The sequence below is a fragment of the Lutra lutra genome, chromosome 6, assembly GCF_902655055.1.
Source record: "Lutra lutra chromosome 6, mLutLut1.2, whole genome shotgun sequence".
NCBI classification, from domain to species: Eukaryota; Metazoa; Chordata; class Mammalia; order Carnivora; family Mustelidae; genus Lutra; species Lutra lutra.
The window spans coordinates 150,570,387-150,591,416 of NC_062283.1; positions in this window are offsets into that span (position 1 = coordinate 150,570,387).

The following is a 21,030-nucleotide window of genomic DNA, read 5'->3' on the forward strand; positions in this document are numbered from 1 at the left end:
GGTTCTTGTTCTTTCTTTTATTAATGTGTTGTATCACATTGATTGATTTGTGGATGTTGAACCAACCTTGCAGCCCTGGAATGAATCCCACTTGGTCGTGGTGAATAATCCTTTTAATGTACTGTTGAATCCTAATCGCTAGTATTTTGGCAAGAATTTTTGCATCTGTGTTCACCAAGGATATTGGTCTATAATTCTCTTTTTTGATGGGATCCTTGTCTGCTTTTGGGATCAAGGTGAAACTGGCCTTATAAAATGAGTTTGGAAGTTTTCCTTCCATTTCTATTTTTTGGAACAGTTTCAGGAGAATAGGAATTAATTCTTCTTTAAATGTTTGGTAGAATTCCTCTGGGAAGTTATCTGGCCCTGGGCTTTTGTTTGTTTGGAGATTTTTGATGACTGTTTCAATCTCCTTACTGGTTATCGGTCTGTTCAGGTTTTCTATTTCTTCCTGGTTCAGTTGTGGTAGTTTATATGTCTCTAGGAATGCATTCATTTCTTCCAGATTGCCAAATTTGTTGGCGTAGAGTTGCTCATAGTATGTTCTTATAATTGTCTGTATTTCTTTGGTGTTGGTTGTGATCTCTCCTCTTTGATTCATGACTTTATTTATTTGGGTCCTTTCTCTTTTCTTTTTGATAAGTCTGGCCAGGGGTTTATCAATCTTATTAATTCTTTCAAAGAACCAGCTCCTAGTTTCATTGATTTGTTCTATTGTGTTTTGTTTTGTTTTTGGTCTTTATTTCATTGATTTCTGCTCTGATCTTTATTATTTCTCTTTTCCTGCTGGGCTTAGGCTTTATTTGTTGTTCTTCTCCAGCTCCTTTAGAAGTAGGGTTAGGTTGTGTATTTGAGACCTTTCTTGTTTCTTGAGAAAGGCTTATATTGCTATATATTTTCCTCTCAGGACCACCTTTGCTGTGTCCCACAGATTGTGAACCATTGTGTTTTCATTATCATTTTTTCCATGAATTCTTTCAATTCTTCTTTAATTTCCTGGTTGACCCATTCATTCTTTAGAAGGATGCTGTTTAGTCTCCATGTATTTGGGTTCTTTCCAAATTTCCTCTTGTGATTGAGTTCTTACTTCAGAGTATTGTGGTCTGAAAATATGCAGGGAATGATCCCAATCTTTTGATACCTGATTTAGGACCCAGGATGTGGTCTATTCTGGAGAATGTTCCATGTGCACTAGAGAAGAATGTGTATTCTGTTGCTTTGAGATGGAATGTTCTGAATATATCTTTGATGTCCATCTGGTCCAGTGTGTCATTTAAGGCCTTTGTTTCCTTGTTGATCTTTGCTTGGATGATCTGTCCATTTCATTGAGGAGAGTTTTAAAGTCCCCTACTATTATTGTATTGTTGTTGATGTGTTTCTTTGATTGTGTTATTAATTGGTTTGTATAGTTGGCTGCTCCCATGTTAGGGGCATAGATATTTAAAATTGTTAGATCTTCTTGTTGGACAGACCCTTTGAGTATGATATAGTGTCCTTCCTCATCTCTTATTATAGTCTTTGGCTTAAAATCTAATTGATCTAATATAAGGATTGCCACCCCTGCTTTCTTTTGATGTCCATTAGCATGGTAAATTGTTTTCCACCCCTCACTTTAAATCTGGAGATGTCTTTGGGTCTAAAATGAGTTTCTTGTAAGCAGCATATTTATGGGGTTTGGTTTTTTATCCATTCTGACACCCTGTCTTTTGTTTGGGGCATTTAGCCCATTTACATAAGGGTAACTATTGAGAGAGATATGAATTTAGTGTCATTGTATTGCCTAAGGTGACTATTACTGTATATTGTTTCTTTTCCTTTCCAGTCTACTACTTTTAGGCTCTCTCTTTGCTTAGAGGACCCCTTTCAATATTTCCTGTAGAGCTGGTTTGGTGTTTACAAATTCTTTTAGTTTTTGTTTGTCCTGGAAGCTTTTTTAATCTCTCCTTCTACTTTCAATGATAGTCTAGCTGGATATAATATTCTTGGCTGCATGTTTTTCTCGTTTAGTGCTCTGAATATATCATGCCAGTTCTTTCTGGCCTGCCAGGTCTCTGTGGTTAAGTTTGTGCCAATCTAATATTTTTACCATTATATGTTATGGACTTCTTATCCCGGAGTGCTTTCAGGATTTTCTCTCACTAAGACTTGTAAATTTTACTATTAGATGATGGGGTGTGGATCTATTCTTATTGATTTGGAGGGGGGGTCTCTGCACCTCCTGGATTTTGGTGCTTGTCCCCTTTGACATATTAGGGAAATTATCTACAATAATTCTCTCCAATATACCTTCTGCTCCCCTCTCTCTTTCTTCTTCTTCTAGAAACCCAATTATTCTAATGTTGTTTCGTCTCATGGTATCACTTATCTCTCAAATTCTCCCCTCGTGGTCCAGAAGTTGCTTGTCTCTCTTTTGCTCAGCTTCTTTATTCTCCATCACTTGGTCTTCTATATCACTAATTCTCTCTTCTGCCTCATTTATCCTAGCAGTAAGAGCCTCCATTTTTTATTGTACCTCATTAATAGCTTTTTTTATTTCAGCTTGGTTAGATTTTAGTTCTTTTGTTTCTCCAGAAAGGGCTTTTATTTCTCCAGACAGGGCTTCTCTAATATCTTCCATGCCTTTTTTGAGCTCAGCTAGCACCTTGAGAATTGTCATTCTGAACTCTAGATCTGACATATTACCAATGTTGATATTGATTAGGTCCCTTCAGTACCAGCCTTCAGTACTGCCTCTTTTTTTTTTGTTTGTTTTGTTTTTTTTTTGTGGTGAGTTTTTTCGCCTTGTCATTTTATCCAGGTAAGAATATATGAAGGAGAGAAAAAAATACTAAAAGGGTGGCAAAGACCCCAGGAAAACGTGCTTTAACCAAATCATAAGAGACCCCAAATCATGGGGGGAAGAAAGGGGGTAAAAAGAAGTTCAGAAAAAGAAAATTAAAAAAGAAAAAAATTAAGATAAAATATTTAAAAAAAAAAAAAAAATATATATATATATATATATATATATATATATATATAATAAACTGGTGAATAGAACAGAGTCACCCACTTAATTTGGGGAGTATTTTGGTCTCTTAGAAGAAACTACCTCCCAAAATTTTAAAGAACGAAAAACATATATATATATATATATATATATATATATATATACACACACACACACATATACATACATATACACACATACACACACAAAATAAGGGTAAACACGATGAAGGGATGTAATATGACTGTAAAGATGAAAATTTCTGTTAAAAATTTCTAAAAAGGGAATTTATAAGATAAGTTTGTTGGGAGAATAAAGAAAAAGAACGTGGAGAGAATTTGCTCAGGCTGGAGACTAGAACAAAGTAGAACAAAGCCCTGTGCTAGATTTTGGGTATATTTTGATCTAGTAGAAGTTGTATCCCAAATTTTTTTAGAAGAAAAAACCCTATGTGCATACAAAAAATAAAGTTAGATACAATGAGGAATAAGATGACTATAATAATGAATGTTCAAAATGATTTCTTTTTATGAAAGGTATTATTAACATAAACTAGTTTAAAAACATTAAAAGAGGAAAGAGTAGAAGTTTAAAAAATGAGCATAAGAAAAAAATAAAATTTTAAAAATTAATTAACTTTGCAAGACTAAAGAATCATGGAGAGAAAGCCATGAATTCCATGCTTTGCTTTCTCCTCTGGAATTCCGCTGTTCTCCTTGGTAAGTGAACTTGGTCTTGGCTGGATTTCTTAATGATCTTCTGGAGGAGGAGCCTGTTGTAGTGATTCTCAAGTGTCTCTTGTAGTGATTCTCAAGTGGAATTGCACCGCCCTCACCAGGGTCCAGGCTAACTAATCTGCTTCAGTTCGCTTTCAGGAGCTTTTGTTCCCTGAATGCTTTCTGTAGAGTTCTGGAGGACATGAATGAAAATGGTGGCCTCCCAATCTCTGGCCAGGAGGAGCCAAGAGCTTGGGACCCCACTCCTCAGTGCACCCTCGGAGAAAAGCATGCACTCACTCTCATCTCCCTGGCCTCTGGCTGGTCTCTGAGCTCACCCAGCCTCTGCCCAAGCTTCTCTGTCTCTGGCACACAGCAGATCACTGCTGCTCTTCCAGGGAGGTCTCCCTGGGTCTGCCACTTGTGGTATCCCTGCTCAAAGAGCAGTGGCCTGACTATGCCACAGATCACAGTTTAAGGTAATCCTGAGTTGAGAGCTCACTCCTCGGCTCTGTCTCTGTAGCTGGCTTCCCAGCTCTAATACTTCTGAGCTCTGTGACACTCAGACACCCCTGATTCTTCTGTGACCCTTCAGGATGTGAGACCACACTGTCCCCACTGGGGGTCCACCCTGGTTGGCCTCTGAAGCAAGGTCCCTCAGTGGGGCAGACTTTTAAAAGTTCTGATTTTGTGCTCCATTGCTCCGCCACTTGCCAGGAGCTGGCCCCACCCCCCGAGGTCTATCTTCTCGTCACTTTGGATTCACTTTTCCGTAGTCCTACCTTTCAGAAAGTGGTCGATTTTCTGTTTCTAGAATTGTTGCTCTTCTTCTCTTTGATCTCCTGTTGGATTTGTAGGTATTCAGAATGGTTTGATAAGCTATCTAGCTGATCTCCTGCTACCTGATGTCATCTAAGCCTGCTATCCTCCGCCATCTTGACTCCTGTCATGCAGTATTTTTTTTATACTGAAAAATATATACCAAAGAAGTTTTCAGGGGGAGATACAGCTCATACACCAGCTCTCTCCCATGTGGTTACACAGATTTCATGAAATCCCAATAAAATCCCCAGAAAAGTAATACTTTGGTGGAAATTTGTAAGATGTTTCTAAAATTTATACAGAAGCAAAATGCCAAGATTATTTCAAAATAAGGTATTGGATAGCATGAATTCTATAAAGGCACAGTAATTAAGAGATGTGTTATTGATCCAAGAACACACAAATAGAAATAAAATAGTAAGATCCATAAACAAAACTTCCCCCTAGTGGACACTTTGTATCACAGAGCGGTGGAGAAAGAAAAGTCTTTTCAAAAGCTTGTGTTGGATCAGTTGGGTATCAATATGGAGAAAAAGTAAAATGATCTGTAGCTCACACCACAACAAAACACTCTGCCTTATGGTACGGTCAGAGTTCCCTGCAGAGTGCTATCCAACAGAACATTCTTCAGCAGCAGAAATGCTTACTATCTGCCCTGTTTCCCATGACAGCCTCTGCTTTTGAGCCCTTGAAATGATTCCCATCATTAAATCACTTACTTCTTATTTTTATTTTGTGTTACCTAATTTAATTTTAAATACCAACCTGTGGCTAGTGGCTACTATATTGGATACCATTGTTCCAGCTGATCATATAAAAGGATATCTTTATGACCTTAGGGTAGGCAGATATTTTTTAATAGACACAAAATGTGTTCTCCATAAGGAAAAACACTGATAAATGAGGCTGCATTTAAATTAAGAACTTATAAGGACCCCTGGGTGGCTCAGTGGGTCAAGTGTCTGCCTTCAGCTCATGTCATGATCCCAGGGTCCTGGGATCAAGCCCCACATCAGGCTCCTTGCTCAGCAGGGAGTCTGCTTCTCCCTCTGCCTGCTGCTCCCCCTGTTTGTGCTCTCTATCTCTTTCTATCTGTCTCTGACAAATAAATAAATAAAATCCTTTAAAAATATAATTAATTAATTAATTAATTAAGAACTTATATTCATCCAAGGACATCACTGAGAGGGTAAGAAGGCAAGCCAACGGGTTGGAGAAGCTGCCATACCACATACAGCAAAAATGTCCTCAAATCCAGAGTCTGCAATAACCTCCCATAAAGCAATGAGCAAATTACACACAAAAAGAAAAGGAAATAATGGACAAGTGGCTTGAACAATCACTTTGCAAGAGAGCTATCAATGGAAATAGTGCTTTATATCATAAGTCATCAAGGAACTTAAGTTAAAACCACAATGAGGCATCACCAGATGCCCACCAGAAGAGCTAAAATTCATAAGACTAGGAGGACAAGTGGCAAGGACTTGGAGCAGCAGATGCCTTCACACTCTGTAGGTGGCAAACCGGAACCCATTTTAGAAAACACAGGCTTCATCCTCTGGGTTTAAATGCATGTGTACCTTAGAAACAGAATCCCACCTTAATGGGTATACCCAACATCAAGGCATGCACATGGGCTCTAGAGGTCTTGGACAGTACATGTAGAATGTTCCTCAGTTTGGGTTTATGGGATGTTTTCTCATGACAAACACACTGTGGTTTGTGAATACATTGTGGAATACAGTGGAGTGTCACAAAGTAATGAAAATGAACAACCTACCACTATACCTACGAGATAAAACCCACAAACACTGTAATGAGTGAAAGGAACAAGATAGGAGGAATACATGAATAGGTTTCCTTTTGCATAAGCATCAAGTACAAATCCACCATGTTAGATGTCAACACAGTGGTTATCTATGGGGAGGAGGTGAAGGGGCTTCTCAGGTATGAACACTGTCCAGGCTCACCTCCTGGATCATGGGTGCATAAGGTTTGTGCCCATGTGATCAGACAATCAGCTTTATGCTTATGATTTGCCACCATCTTTTCCATTGGTTACATGGCAATAAAAAATTATAACATTGTTACTATTAATTCATAACCAGAAATTTATCAGATTTACTGAGTGGATAATTCTTTCCCATAGTTCAGAAATTCCAAGCCTGGTTTTCTGAAATTGCTGCTCCTGCCAATGGTTTTAAGTGCATGCTTCAGCGTTCCAAAGATTCTCAAAATTAAATAAATTTCTTTGAAATTCAAAAAATAATTGATATGATGGTTTTAAAAGACAGTGAGAATATCACCAAATTCCACAAAAAATTTGACTTTACATCCCCTAGAACAGTGGCATGCTTTGCTTTAAATCAATGGATTCCTTCTAGCAAATGTTGATGGAGTCTACTTTTCCAAGGTGAATCTTAGGGTACTAACCCCTTTGGTAAATGATTTCTGGGCTAAAATATTGAATTATTGTTATTATCCTTCATTGTGTCATTAGATGCTTAATGGATGTTTTTCACACAGATAACAATGGACATTGCTACCATAGTAGACATAAAAGAAACCATTATCTCACCCCTTTAATATCCTTCTTTGCTCTAGTTCTTTTAAAATCCTTCCAGAAGAAAAACATGCGTTCCTCCTCTCATTCTTCATGCCTCTCCAGGGCTTACATTAGTTGCTAATTGCAGTATCCTGTTTTATTTGCTTGGGTCCATAGGGATCAAAGACCTTTTTGTGACTTTTCTTCCATAATACCAAGCATAAATTGCTATTTATTATCAACATATATAATATGCCATCATTGTCAAGGGGAAATTTCTCTTAGATGAGAAAATTTGCATAAAAATAGATGCTTGCATTTTTTTTTAATCATAAGGGATATGGCTACTCTAATCCATGCCAGAGTTAAAAAATAAAAACAGCAAAATGCACATGTGACAGGAAAAGTCTAACCCATAAGCTAATACACATTCTACTTTGGTCTAACCCACAATAACTCCTGCAGCCTCAGAAATTCATAGTTAGATGAGACTAATACTATACTAACAGTAATAGGGCAGAGTAGCCTTCACACAGAAGCCAAAGACTTGAGGGTTTTCTGAATTATGGGATTCTGGAAAACTTGGCCTCAAGTTTCATTTTGGGACGTTTTGAAATATATTCCAATGACATCTGGGAAGACTTACATTTTCCACATGTTGTTTGTGCCTCCCAATATTCTTGCTTCCTCTCCCCTGCAACCTCCCTTTCCACTGTAAAATGAAGTATTCCCTTAAAATTTGAGGTCTCTTGGGTCTGTCAGAATAACTGACAAGAAGGCTAAAAGGTATTTCCAGTAAACAGTGTATGACAAGCTAGTGTAATAAAGTACGGCAGTTTTTGTCATACCTCAGTGACCCTACAAAAGAGTTACCCATTCCTCTTATAGAAACAAATCACATTCCTCTTGATACAGTTTCTACTTTCAGAAATAGCAACAAAAACCACAAATCACTCACTGGCAGAGTTGTTCCCATGCTGTGCCATCTGATACAATCCATTAATGTCATGTGACAGCTGTCCCAACCAACACTTGTGTGGTGACTTCTGTGTGTGTGCACATGGGTGTGCTTATGTGTGTGTGTGCGTGTGTTTGTGTGGGTGTATGTTGTATTGATATTTTAGAGGAGCTAGAGAAAAGGAATGTCTCCTCTTTCAGTCTGGAAAAAATAAACTGTATATTTTGTTAATATTCTTAAAAACCTTGTTCTACCACTGGGACCAAAAAGAAAGAAGAAATATAGACTATTTCTTGCAGCATTTTCTGATGGAGAATCATCGGGATTTCTGTGATCCACTGATCCATGGCTGTAGCTCTCCACTTAAAATAGAAACTTTATAGTTTTGTTTTTCTTCTCTGCTGCATCTTTACCTCTGTGAATTTTCATACTTGGTAACGTTATAAAAGGAAAGAAAAATCACTTGAAAATAGTTTACGTTTTTGCATAATTTCCTTCCTTATTATCTTAGCTATTTGCACTTTGAATAGGAGTTTTCCATGCATGTGAAATGGCTTCTCCATCTGCCTGATCTTCTGGAGATAGAAAGTGAATATTGTGCAATAGATTTAAGAGCTGAACATCAGTGTGGGGTCCATATGGCTCACGTGTGTCCTCGGCTGGGAAATAATGAGGCTGTTTTCACTGTATTTTGTTCTTGTTATTGCTGGTTTAGCACAAATGGATCCAAATGGAAATTGGAGGTCAAAAAAGGAAGTGCAGGTCAAAGGGAACTAGAAACTTGTGTTATGAGATGGCATGCTTTTAAGCCTTTTCCCAAGCTGGCATTATTGTTGAGGTGTCTGCCTGTTTAGTTAAAAAGAAAAAAAAAGTGAAATAACAAAAATAAGGTAGAATTGATTTAAATTATGTGCCCTTCAGTTGAGACTTTAGAAAGAGTCCCTAGGACTCTTTTTTATTTACTAAGGACTTTTAAAATTCCAATATGTTGCCCATAAAGACAAGTTATTTCATGAATTAATCTTTCTAGAACATGACACTTCTTAGCCATGGCAGATTTTTCAGGCTTCCACTAAATAAATAAAACAAGGGTCAGAACAGAGTAAGCAGAAAGGAAGAAATTTTATGCATCACCACAAAAGATATCCAAAAACCAAAGGACCTGTTTTCCAGCTGGGACTTAGTTTTACAATCTGAATTTTATCAACACATTCAGCAATTTTCAGGCTGTCAACAGAGATATTCTAAAAGCAGAAGGAGACTAGAGTCTGCAGGGGAAGAAACCAAAACTCCAAAGTAAAATCTTCTTTTATATCAAGACGCCTTAGCCTCCGGGTTTGTCCTTTTCTTTTGAGTTTGAGAAAGGGCCGAAGAAACAGGACCACACGGTCTTCCCATAAGTGCCTGAGACTTGCCATTGCTGACCTCAGTGGGTGGCTACCCCCTTCCTTACACAGCTCCCTGTGCCAGCCACCAGCACGGAAGAGACTGTTTGTCATTAGCTCCTAGAAGACTGGGGGTGGGGAAGCCAGACCAACAGGCCCGTGCGTCAGTATCGTCACCTGCACCAGAGAGACCCAAGCATCGCACTGGCATTCAGTCAGTAGGAAATTCAATACTTTATCTCACCTCTTAACTGTGTGGTTCAGTTGGTTGGGCATCCGACTTTCGGTTTCAGCTCAGATCATGATCTCAGCATCCTGGGCTGGACCCCTGCCCTGGGATCTGTGCTCCACAAGGAGTTTGCTTGAGATTTTCTCTCCTTCTCCTTCTTGCCCTCTCCCATCCTACTCTCAAAAATAAAGTAATAAACCTTTAAAACAACAACTTTGGTTGTCACTTCTTTCAGCATCAACTGGGGAAGGACCTTAAAAAGAACAGGTCTGAAATAGATATTAACTTACTCCATAAATATTTGTCTTCATATATCGGCCATCAATTGGTGTGGTGATCTCAACTCTGTAACAATAGATCCTTTAGAGTATTTAGAAGAAATTCCAGTTGTGGGACGCCTGGGTGGCTCAGTTGGTTGGACGACTGTCTTCGGCTCAGGTCATGATCCCGGGGTTCCAGGATTGAGTCCCACATCGGGCTCCCAGCTCCATGGGGAGTCTGCTTCTCCCTCTTACCTTCTCCTCGCTCATGCCTTCTCTCACTGTCTCTCTCTCAAATAAATAAATAAAAAATCTTAAAAAAAAAAAAAGAAATTCCAGTTGTTACTCATGCTACCTCTTTTTCTATGCCTATTAAATTTTGCATTAGAGTTATCTAAATATGTCTTGTCTTTACTGAAAAAATGATATTATATGAGAAATTTAGAAGTTAAAATCATTCAGAAAAAAAAAAACAACAAACAAACAAACAAACAAACAAAAAACCCTAGGGGAATTATCCAAATGATTTGGGCTAGAAAACAATACATGCAAAAAAAAAAAAAAAAGTTTAATGTTGATATGAACCTAACATTCTGATCTATAGCTAATTCCCATATTTCTTGAGAATTTACTTTGTACAAGACCCTGTGAAAAATGTAATGGATATAAAAGATAAATAAAACTCACTATCTGCCCTCAAGGAACTCCCATTTGAATAGTAAAGATAAAACAACGACATTACTCACCCTAACATGTGTTGGAATACAATGAAAGCAAGGGGTGTGGTCAGCACGTGGTAAGTGGAAGTGGAAAACAGTCAGGAATGGTCCAAAGAATATTTTACCTCAGGACTTGAAAGGCCATGGTCAGAGCTGGTACAGGGTTCTACGATGCAAACAGAAAACCCAGGAGTAGATGACTACTGTCCCAAAGGAATTCTCTAGTAGGACAAAAGGAGAAGGATTGTGGCTAGCTGAATAACAAAAAACCTACTCTAGTCACCTCAACATGCAAAAGAAAGGTTCTTTACATGGAACAACATGAACATAATTTTTAGTTTATTTTTAATTACCATTTTTATGAACATTGTTAAAATGCAAAAAATTAGAAAAAGTGCTACAATGAAACTTCAACCACCAGGTTTCAAAAATGTCTGAGTTTGGGACGCCTGGGTGGCTCAGTGGGTTAAGCCGCTGCCTTTGGCTCAGGTCATGATCCCAGGGTCCTGGGATTGAGTCCCGCGTCGGGCTCCTTGCTCAGCAGGGAGCCTGCCTCTCTCTCCGCCTCTGCCTGCCTCTCTGCCTGCATGTGTGCTTTCTCTCTCTCTCTAAAAAAAAAAAAAAATGTCTGAGTTTTACCTTCAGTCATTCATCAATACACCTTCCACTTTTCTGGTGGGAGCGAGCACATCCAGGCTTCACTACAATTAATCCCAGACATCAACATCCTTGTACCCATATGTGCTCAGTACCTATTTTCATATAAGGACATGTTTCTAAAAATAAAACTATCATTAATGCACTTTATTTTTTTTAAAGATTTTATTTATTTATTTGACAGAGAGATCACAAGCAGGCAGAGAGGCAGGCAGAGAGAGGAGGAAGCAGGCTCCCTGCTGAGCAGAGAGCCCGAGGCAGCGGCTTAACCCACTGAGCCACCCAGGCGCCCCTCATTAATGCACTTTAAAAAAATAAAGAGCATTTCTTGATATCTTGCAGTTCCCAGTCTGAATTTGGATTTCTTGATTCACTCAAAAATAACTTCTAATTGTTGATTTGCCTGAAGTAGGATCTAGAAAGGCCCATCTCTTACACTGTGTTGGTGTTTTTAAATCCATAACAGGTCCCCCCTCCCCATTTGGACTAGCATTAAATGATACTCCCTCAAAACTCGTACTTGGAACTCTAATCCTCTGTACGTCAGCATGTGACTGTATCTGGAGAAACATCATTTAAAGCAGTAGTTGAGTGAAAATGAGGTCATTGGGGTGGCCCTTAGTTTAATCTAACTAGTGTCTTTATAAGAAAAGGAGACGAGAATGCAGGCACAAAAAGGAAGGACCACATGAGCACACAGGTGGCCACCCACAAGCCAAGGACAGAGGCCTGAGGAGAACCCAAGCCTGCCAACCCCTTCATCTCTGACTTCCAGCTTCCAAAACCGTAAGAAAATAGAGTTCTGTTGTTTAAACCATCCTGTGTTATTTTGTTTTATCGCCCTGCAAATGAATACACCCACATTCTGGACTTTACATGTTTCTCTAGGGCCCATGCTTTTAGTTAACTAGATGTCCATGGTGCTGTAGTGGCTGCCAAATCACCTTTACTGGTCCAGCAAACCATCCCCCAGTGGTGAGTGCGGCTGCTAAAGGCTCACAGCTGTGCCCTGCAATGCCCCTGGTTTGGTTTCCACTGCCACGCTCCCTCTGCCGGTCAGGCCACAGCAAGCACACTTGACCTGAGACCCTGCCCTCCTGGCCTTCACCACCTACAGCTCCTTCCCAGAGCACATTCCCTCAGTAAATCACACCCACTGAATGCTGGAGTGGGAGCTACTTTTAGGGAACTCAGACTAATGTGGCTGGTGACAGTCGAGGTCCTAATAAGGGATTCTGGATGCTTTGGGATTCTGAAATTGGATGTCTGGATGCGGTGATACAGTGCAGTTGTTGTGATTGGTGGCAGCAGGTGTGCTCAGAGGACCTATCAGGTACACAGAGGCATGAGTGTTAAGGTCTCTGCCTGTGTAAACTAGAACATTGAAGGACATACACCAGCTCTTGTAGTATCTCCAGTATTTGCAAATGAAACAAACAAACAAAAACAAATAAACAAACAAAAAATGAGGGGAGGGGAACTGGGAGTTATAAGGACTATAATTTGGGTGGATATTCCTAAGTACTATTCCTTAAAGAGAGAAGCGATGGGCTCAGAGCCATTCGTCAGAATTTAGAGCTCAACGTGAAGGCCAGTAAACTTCTTCGGCAATATGTAAATGGATGCTCATATCCTGCAGCCAGAGGCAAACAGAGCACTACCCTTGTATTCAGCGGAAAATCATATGTAAGTCCCTTACTCAAAGTAAAGGTGCTCTGAATATGAAAGAAAGTGTCAAATGCAATAAAGTCGGACTAAAATTGTTTTTTAAATGCATGTTGATGTAGAATTAAGAACCAAATTTGTAAAAATAAATAAATAAATAAAGTTTAGGTGTTTAAAAAAAAAAGAAATTCATACAGGAAAATCCATCATGTTCAGAAAATTAGGGCCCAACCTCAGTAAGAAAGAGAAAGACTAAACATAAATCGTGAAAGTCTCAGCATTGAAACAGAGTGTGAATACAGCTAATATGTTGGCAGTTGTCCATGGTCCTGATTGCGCAAGGCAGGGAAGCAGGGGTTAGGGAAAGAGCTCCCACTCCAACTGTCCACTATAACAACTTAAAACCCTAATACTTAAGAAAAGAATATGTACATTTATTGCAAGTATGACAAAACATAAAATATGATAGCATACAAAATCAGCTCTGTGAGTTGTACTGCAAGTGACTACACCATTTATTCTACAGAAGTGTAAACTTTATGAACATTATCAAGGTGAAAAATAGCAATAAAAAGATAAAAGTGCAAACTTATGGATGAATGTCCCATTCCCCAGGTCAGATTGTGTCCTCAGTGCCTCCTCATAAATCCATCTATCTAGTCAAAAGCACATTCTGAATAACTATGCTTTTTTGGCGCCTTCCAAGGGTCACCCTTCCTTAGTTTTAATATTGGAACAGTTTGAGGTATAAGAGATTTTTTCCTTAACAAAACTTATTCTTCTAGTCAAATATTCAAAATTTGCTCAGATTTTAATTTGTCCCTCTTGTGAGAAAATAAATGTATTAAATTATGTGAGCTGTCTGTAATAAATGGACTGTTACTTGGGTACAGCTCTATTTGGCACCACTTTCCCCCTTTTTTAAGCTACAGGTTATTCACATCTCTCCATGTTCTAATGAGCCATGGGAAGTAGGGGGGGGCAAGATCATTCTTAGACTTTTTACTAATGTGTGAAAGCTAAAAAACTGGCACCAAAATAAGAGTCCTAGATTAGAGTCCAGTAACATGATACATGAGGAAAGCCTTGAGAAACTAAATTTAGTTGAAGTTTTAAAAAAAATTCAATGTCTGAAAGTGAAATGAATGACTCTCAGTTTAAAGGCACAACAGTTATTCACTTGAGTGAACTGGTCGTGCACATGTGCATGCACACTTGTGTGTGCGACTGTGAATGTGTGGTGTGTGTGTGTGTGTGTGTGTGTGTGTATGCTTAACTCTGTGACCAAAATACTCTAAACGTACAAAAATATTTCTGTATACAATTGAATTTTTGTTGCAGATAATAACCAAATGTTATATAAGAAAGCCCTAGCAAGAAGTTCTTCATTTATGTAATTAAGTTTATAATTTGTGTGTTTATTTCAAGGTGAATTCCTTAAGATTGATTTCCTAATTTACAGCATTAGCACATTCAAACAGTGGTTGAGTTTCACACTTAATAAGAAATGTAGTATGTGTGAAATGTGTATAGAAATACACTCTTTATACCAGGAGAGGCTAATGAGAGGAATCAGGATGAGACCAATTGTTTAAACACACAATTTACATTCATAAATGAACCACTTTGAACCATCTCATCCATCAATGGGTGACTGAGACCAGTAACAAGAATATTCATGTGTGACTTTTTTATTCTTGGCTATATCACTCTTCTATTTTGAAATCTTGATGCTTTCTTCATTCTAGCTTAAGCCTATTTATTAAAGACTTGATAAGGACCCACTGTATGTTTTAGTGTACTAAGTGTTTTGAGGAAAATTCATATAAAATTAGGTCCCTTTACTCAGGGAGATTTTTACAAGTTACTCTCATACAAGACAAATGTAATATGTGTTCGAGTGGAAGTACATACAGACTCATGAGATTAAATGCAGAGAGAGTTCTATCCCAGACTTCCTGTGAGGACCAGTACACGAAGGTCCACCATGGTTCAGGGAGAAAGGAAGGCTTCAGGAGGATTTTATGCATGATCTAGATCCTCAAGCAGGAGTAGGATTGGAGAAAAGGATACTATGGATAAAAATCCGGAAAGAGGCAAACTGAAAGTCAAACTTAGGAAACGACAAATGTTCCAGTATGATGGGCTTGTCCCATTTCATCAGTTCTCCATTTTTTTAAGTAATCTCAACACCTAATATGAGGCTTGAACTCATGACCCCAAGATCAAGAGTCCCATGCTCCACTGACTGAACCAGCTGAGAACCCCTTCTCCATATTTTTTGTCATAAAATATTTTGCCTTCTGGAAGTGTTCAGAAACTAGGGTCTTTTAATAAGAGTTTTAATTAGAAATAAAGAACAAATGCCAGATTGTGGAAAACAATAAAAAAAACTTAAATCCTGATAAGAGTATTCAACTGTATCATTTATGTTTAAAATGGAGAATCATTAGATCAAATCTTCTCAGAGGCAAGAAGAAGGGATTGGAGCCCTGCAGGCAGTCAGATGCCACCATGGATGGGCAACGTTGCTAACATGTGTTGGACACTGAATCCCATGCCAGACACCAGCCTAAAGCTCTGACATGGGTCACCCTTCCAATCTTCACCCCATCCTGTGATGCTTTAACCTTCAACCTGTTTTCAGCTGAGGATACTGAAGCAATGGGGAAGATACTGAGATGAAGAGGACAAATAATGTGTCCATTGTACAGCTAACATGACAAGGATGCCCAGCCTGTGCCCTCAAACACTGAGTGGGAGTGCTTACGAGGGGAAAAAAAATGAATATGGTCTAAATGTATTATCAGCATTCTGATCTAGTTGAGGCTTTGACTTTATATCTTGAGTTCTTCTGGCTCACATCTCACCATATGTCCATCCACACCAACTCCTAGAATGGTGAAATATTAAAAGACGAACCTTGCTACCTACTGGCAGATTTCTGGAACAACTGGAGCTCTTGTACATGCGCACCAGGTGTGCAAAATGGACCCATGTTTTGGAAGAGAGATTGGCAGTTTCTTATGTTAAACATGCACTTACCATACAACACAGCAATCTCTCTCCAACTTACCAAAAATAAATTTTAAAAATTCTTTTCAGCCGGACTTATTCATAATAACAGAACAATGTGAACAATCCAAATGTCCATCAACAGGTGTAAAGACAAACTGTGTCAGATCCATATAATGGCATATTATTCATCAGTAAAAGAAAGCACTGATACAAAATACAACACGGGCAGATCCCAAAAACATGACGGTGAGATCAAGTCAGACAAAAAGGAACAGTGAAGTCCTAATGACGGGAAGGATATCAGCAGTGTCATGGGCCAGGGTGAGGGACGTGGGTGACTGTAAAGGTGTATGAGGCAATATTCTCAAGGGAAGGAAATGTCCAGTTGTCATGACTGTGGTTGTGGTGGGGTTACAGAAGTGGACATGCTTATCAAAACTCATTGAATTGTAATGAAAATTGGTGAGTTTTATTATGTGTAAATTAGACCTCACTAATTCTTAGTTTAAAAACATAAAACGGAAGGACAGAAGCAGGCACACACATACATACATGGAGATCATCACCGGGAGCTCAAAGGGAAGTATGCATTCAACCATGAATTAATGAACTTTTCCTCAGCGTGCTGAGTTATTATCATTTAATCTCCACCCTGAGTTTATACAGAATCACACTATCCAGAGCAGTAGCCACTAATACCTTGGGTCCATTTAAATTTAAATTAATTAACAACCAAAAAAAATGTAAGATTTCCTCAGTCACATCAACATGTTGGGTATTCAATGGCCACTGTAAAAAGTTCTACTGGACAGGGCGCCTGGGTGGCTCAGTGGGTTAAGCCTCTGCCTTCGGCTCAGGTCATGATCTCAGGGTTCTAGCATCGAGTCCCGCATCAGGCTCTCTGCTCAGTAGGGAGCCCACTTCCCCTCTCTCTCTGCCTGTCTCTCTGCCTACTTGTGATCTCTCTCTCTCTCTCTCTGTCAAATAAATAAATAAAATCTTTAAAAAAAAAGTCCTACTGGACAGCACTCATCGAAAATTATGCACAAGGAAGGCACACTATTTTGAGATCTAAATGGAGTAAGTTATTGTTTCTCTATTTTGTCCAGAACTATACTGATAGAGTAAAACTATTTAGAAGGAGCATGTAGGGTGGCTGTGTAATGGAAACTTTAAACTCTCATTATTTTTATTTTGTGAAACAAAAATGATTATTTCAGAAGGTTCTTGGTTAGAACACAAGGCAGGTAATCATGGGAAGTAACCCATGAAGTTTCTTTCACACAATCTAGCGAGAACCTGTAAGTAAAGATCTGTGGAGTTGCGAGCTGTTTAAATGTGAAGGGAGACATGTGAGAGCAGACGCAGGACGGATTGAGAAGGAAATGTGCACCATGCTCACTTGCCACCCTTTACTGTCCGTGGGGGCAAGAGATTAATTCCTCTCAACCTATTTTCTTATATGTTTGTTTTCTTTTTTAAATACATACCTTAGAGGGATGATATGTTCCCACCAGAAAGAATGTGTTTTTACTGATTCTTTTTTGGTAAGTTCACGGAGATGAATATTAATAACATGAAAATGGCATTTCATAAGGTCCTTCTATAAAACACACATAAGCCCAGGCCTCCGTTAGGGGCAATCTCTGGGGGTTGGGAGTGGGGCAGAGCAACATCTAATAATTAATGCCATGTACAGCTCAGATAAATTTCATGTGTGGTGATGATTTGTATGTTAGTCATTTCTCCATAGGACCTGTTTTCCACACGTCTCATGCTACAACATCTAGCCATTCCCATATTTTCCCTTTCTACCTGATAGGGCTCTTACCTGAAATTGTTAAACAGTTCTAATGCAGTTGTTTTGCTTTAAAGAGACATGTAAGATTACTGTTGTGGAGAAATTCTGTGAAACAATAGTATGTTACTGGGAAGAATTTAAATTAAATCTTTTATGCATTTTCTTCCTCATCAGTTCATACTTGTGGAGTGGCCTTCCTCGTTCAGCCTCCCATCCTGTATAAGATGAAACTGCCCCTGGGAAAACTGGCACTTCTTGAGAGGTATTTATCAAGCCATAGGATGAGTTTTCCATTTTTATTGCTGGTCATGCTCTAACGTGTTTGTAGACGAGATAGCAAAATTGAAATTGGGCCGGTCCTATCTCTCCATGCCAGCTGAGAGCTAGCAGGCTGGAAAAATCGTGGTGTGTAGCTCTCACTCTTTTAAAGCAAAGGCTAGAGGTATCTTTAAGGGGATTTTTCTTAACTTCTCAGAAAAGAGAGATCCACCACCCATTTGCATTTGATAGAAGGGCCAAACTCCTAACACACCACTGAAGGGCTTCTGAGGTCTGACCAAAAGTAACTTTCTCCATCCAAATCCCAGCATGGAACCCCATTTCCTCCGCATCCTCTTTGAACCCCATCCTTTTCTACCTCCTTGCCATTCTCCATGCTCTATTCCTGACCCTTTCCTCCAGCCCTGCTCAGCCCATTGAACTCCTTTAAGTCTCCAATGGCTTTTTCATTAATTGTCATAGAAGAAACATTTCTTAGTGAACCCATACTCAGTCATATATAATTGAGATTATCAACTAGTGTTCTTCAAAAATAATTTATTAAACAAGTGTTCTATGCCATATGCCATGTTGTGCTTGTGTTGTTACCAGTAACAGCAACAACAACAGCAACAACAAAAACACAATGATTTTTTAAAATAAGGATGGATTCTTTACCACAAATAGGAATCTCACTGCAGATTTGATATTATGGTTCAACATTATAAAGAATTTAGGCTCTAGGGGCACCTGGGCAGCTCAGTCAGTTAAGCACCTGCCTTTGGCTTGGGTCCTGATCCCAGGACTCTGGGATCCTACATTGGGCTCCTTGGTCAGTGGACTGTCTGCTTCTCCCTCTCCCTCTGTTCTCTCTCTCGAGTAAATAAATAAAATATTTTTTAAAAAAAGAATTTAAGTTCTATTTATCATCTTGTTCCACTCCCTTTACTGTGGGACTGTAGTGTTCATGGTGATGAGATTCTGCTCCAACTCCACGCATGTCTTCAATGTTCCTGGTAAGAAGAATGGGGAGAGAGGGAGGAAACACTCAGAATAATGAAGTAAGGACCACCTATGTTAGTAAGAACCAAGTATATGAAAATATGCTCCCTGCAAAAGTAATCATGACACCAGCAAAAATGGCAAATCAATGTTTTAAGAACTCTGGTGCTACTGCCCCTCGGAACGATTTGTTACTTAAACTATAACCCCTGAAGGATTTTACTAGTTGCCAAGCACATTTAGATATGGCCTTAAGAAAAACATATACTGGCAACGGGTCTTTGGGGAGAAGGACAATACACAACTGTGAAGCTGGGCAGCTGGGGATGCCGGGCCGCCCGGGGTGGAAGGCCGCCCCTTCACAGAACCCGGGCAGCTGGGGACGCCCGGCCCGCCCAGGGCAGAACGCCGCCTGCTTCAGGGAAGCCGAGCACCTGGGAACGCCCGGTCAGCTCAGGGTGGAACGAAAGCCGCCTGCTTTCCTTTTCCGTGATCGCTCCTTTCTCTTCCCAGAAGCACCCATTGTTAGCTAGACGAGTCCTTTGAATGTGCTTGGTTAACCATAAACTTTGTCCTCCTTCTTGCTTGTCCACAAGACGTGACTAATGTTTGACCTTCGTCAGTCCTTCTGTTGGCTATTGTTTCTATCCAATAAAAGTGAGACTGTGGGGTTGCTCGGGGCAGCCGTCTTTTTGACTGTCGTCCCCTGCTCCCCATCTCTTGCAGCTGACTTATTTGTGCTTAATTCTTCTCCCATCGCCGACTGGAAGCGGCACTCTGGAAATTTAAAAAAAAAAAAAAGTTGCATAATCCAAGGAGAATTTATTCAAAAGAAGTGACATAACTTCTATAAAAGCAGGGAGGTTTTGTGTTTTAAATGGCCCTTTTGTTATGTTCCTCACCCCACCTTTGGGGAGCCTTGAAAACCAGCAGCCTCAAGACTCCAGATCTGAAGACCAGCAACCTGGGTTGGGGAGGAACAGGATTGGAGCCCCTCAAGCTCCAACCTTGGCGAACTGTCACTATTCAACCTGTCTACTAACTCTCTGGAAACCCCACTTTCAGAGTCTTTCTTTATTTTACCTTACTCAGAAGTGATGTGCTTAACAGCTTTTTTTCTCCATACGGTTACTGAGAATAATCAGTGGCGATTATGTAACATTACAGCTGCCTAATGAGGGGATAAAGATAAAACAAGAGGTACACACACACACACACACACAAATGTTAAGAAAAGTTCTGAGGAATGAGACATCCATAAAAGTTTTGGAAAATTCCAACATGCTCCTGGATATCTAGAAGCCCACATGTACACGTAAAGCTACATGCATTCCCAGAAAACACCTTAGAACGTCCTAAATGCTCTCCTCTTAGGAATCTTGAGGCTTTATGCAAGGGTGAGGTGAGGACAAGGCAGAGCTGTAAATGACAGAAGCACAGAAGATGGAACCCAAGCGCGCACTCGGAGCCATAAGCAAGCGCTGGAGATTTCATGGTTTAAAGTATACAAAGAAATTTCTGTCTAGTCATAGCTGACCACCACGATAAATGATGCAGAAACTACAGTAGTTTTATATAATAGACTTTACAGAATTAGTTCAATCAAGTCATTAAAGGAAAAAAAGAGCAACAAAAACAACAAAAAATCACCAATAACTAATTCTGAAGAGGGGCAGGAGAAAAATCTGATTTCCAGAGTTTTCACATGATATTACTTAGAAATCTAGTTTTCAGCAAAAAATTACATGACATTCAAAGAAGCAATGAGATATGGCCCATGTGCAGGGTAAAAACAGTCAACAGAAAGGATTCCTGGGGTAGCTGGCATGCTAGACTTACCAGACAAAGAGCTTAAATTGGCTATTGTAAATCTGTTCAAAAATAAAAGAAACCATATCTAAGGAACTAGAGGAAAACATGAGAAAAATGTCTCACCAAATAGAAAATATCAAAAAAAGACAGAAAATTTTGGAAGGTACTGAATAGAAATTCTGGAGTCAAAAAGTACA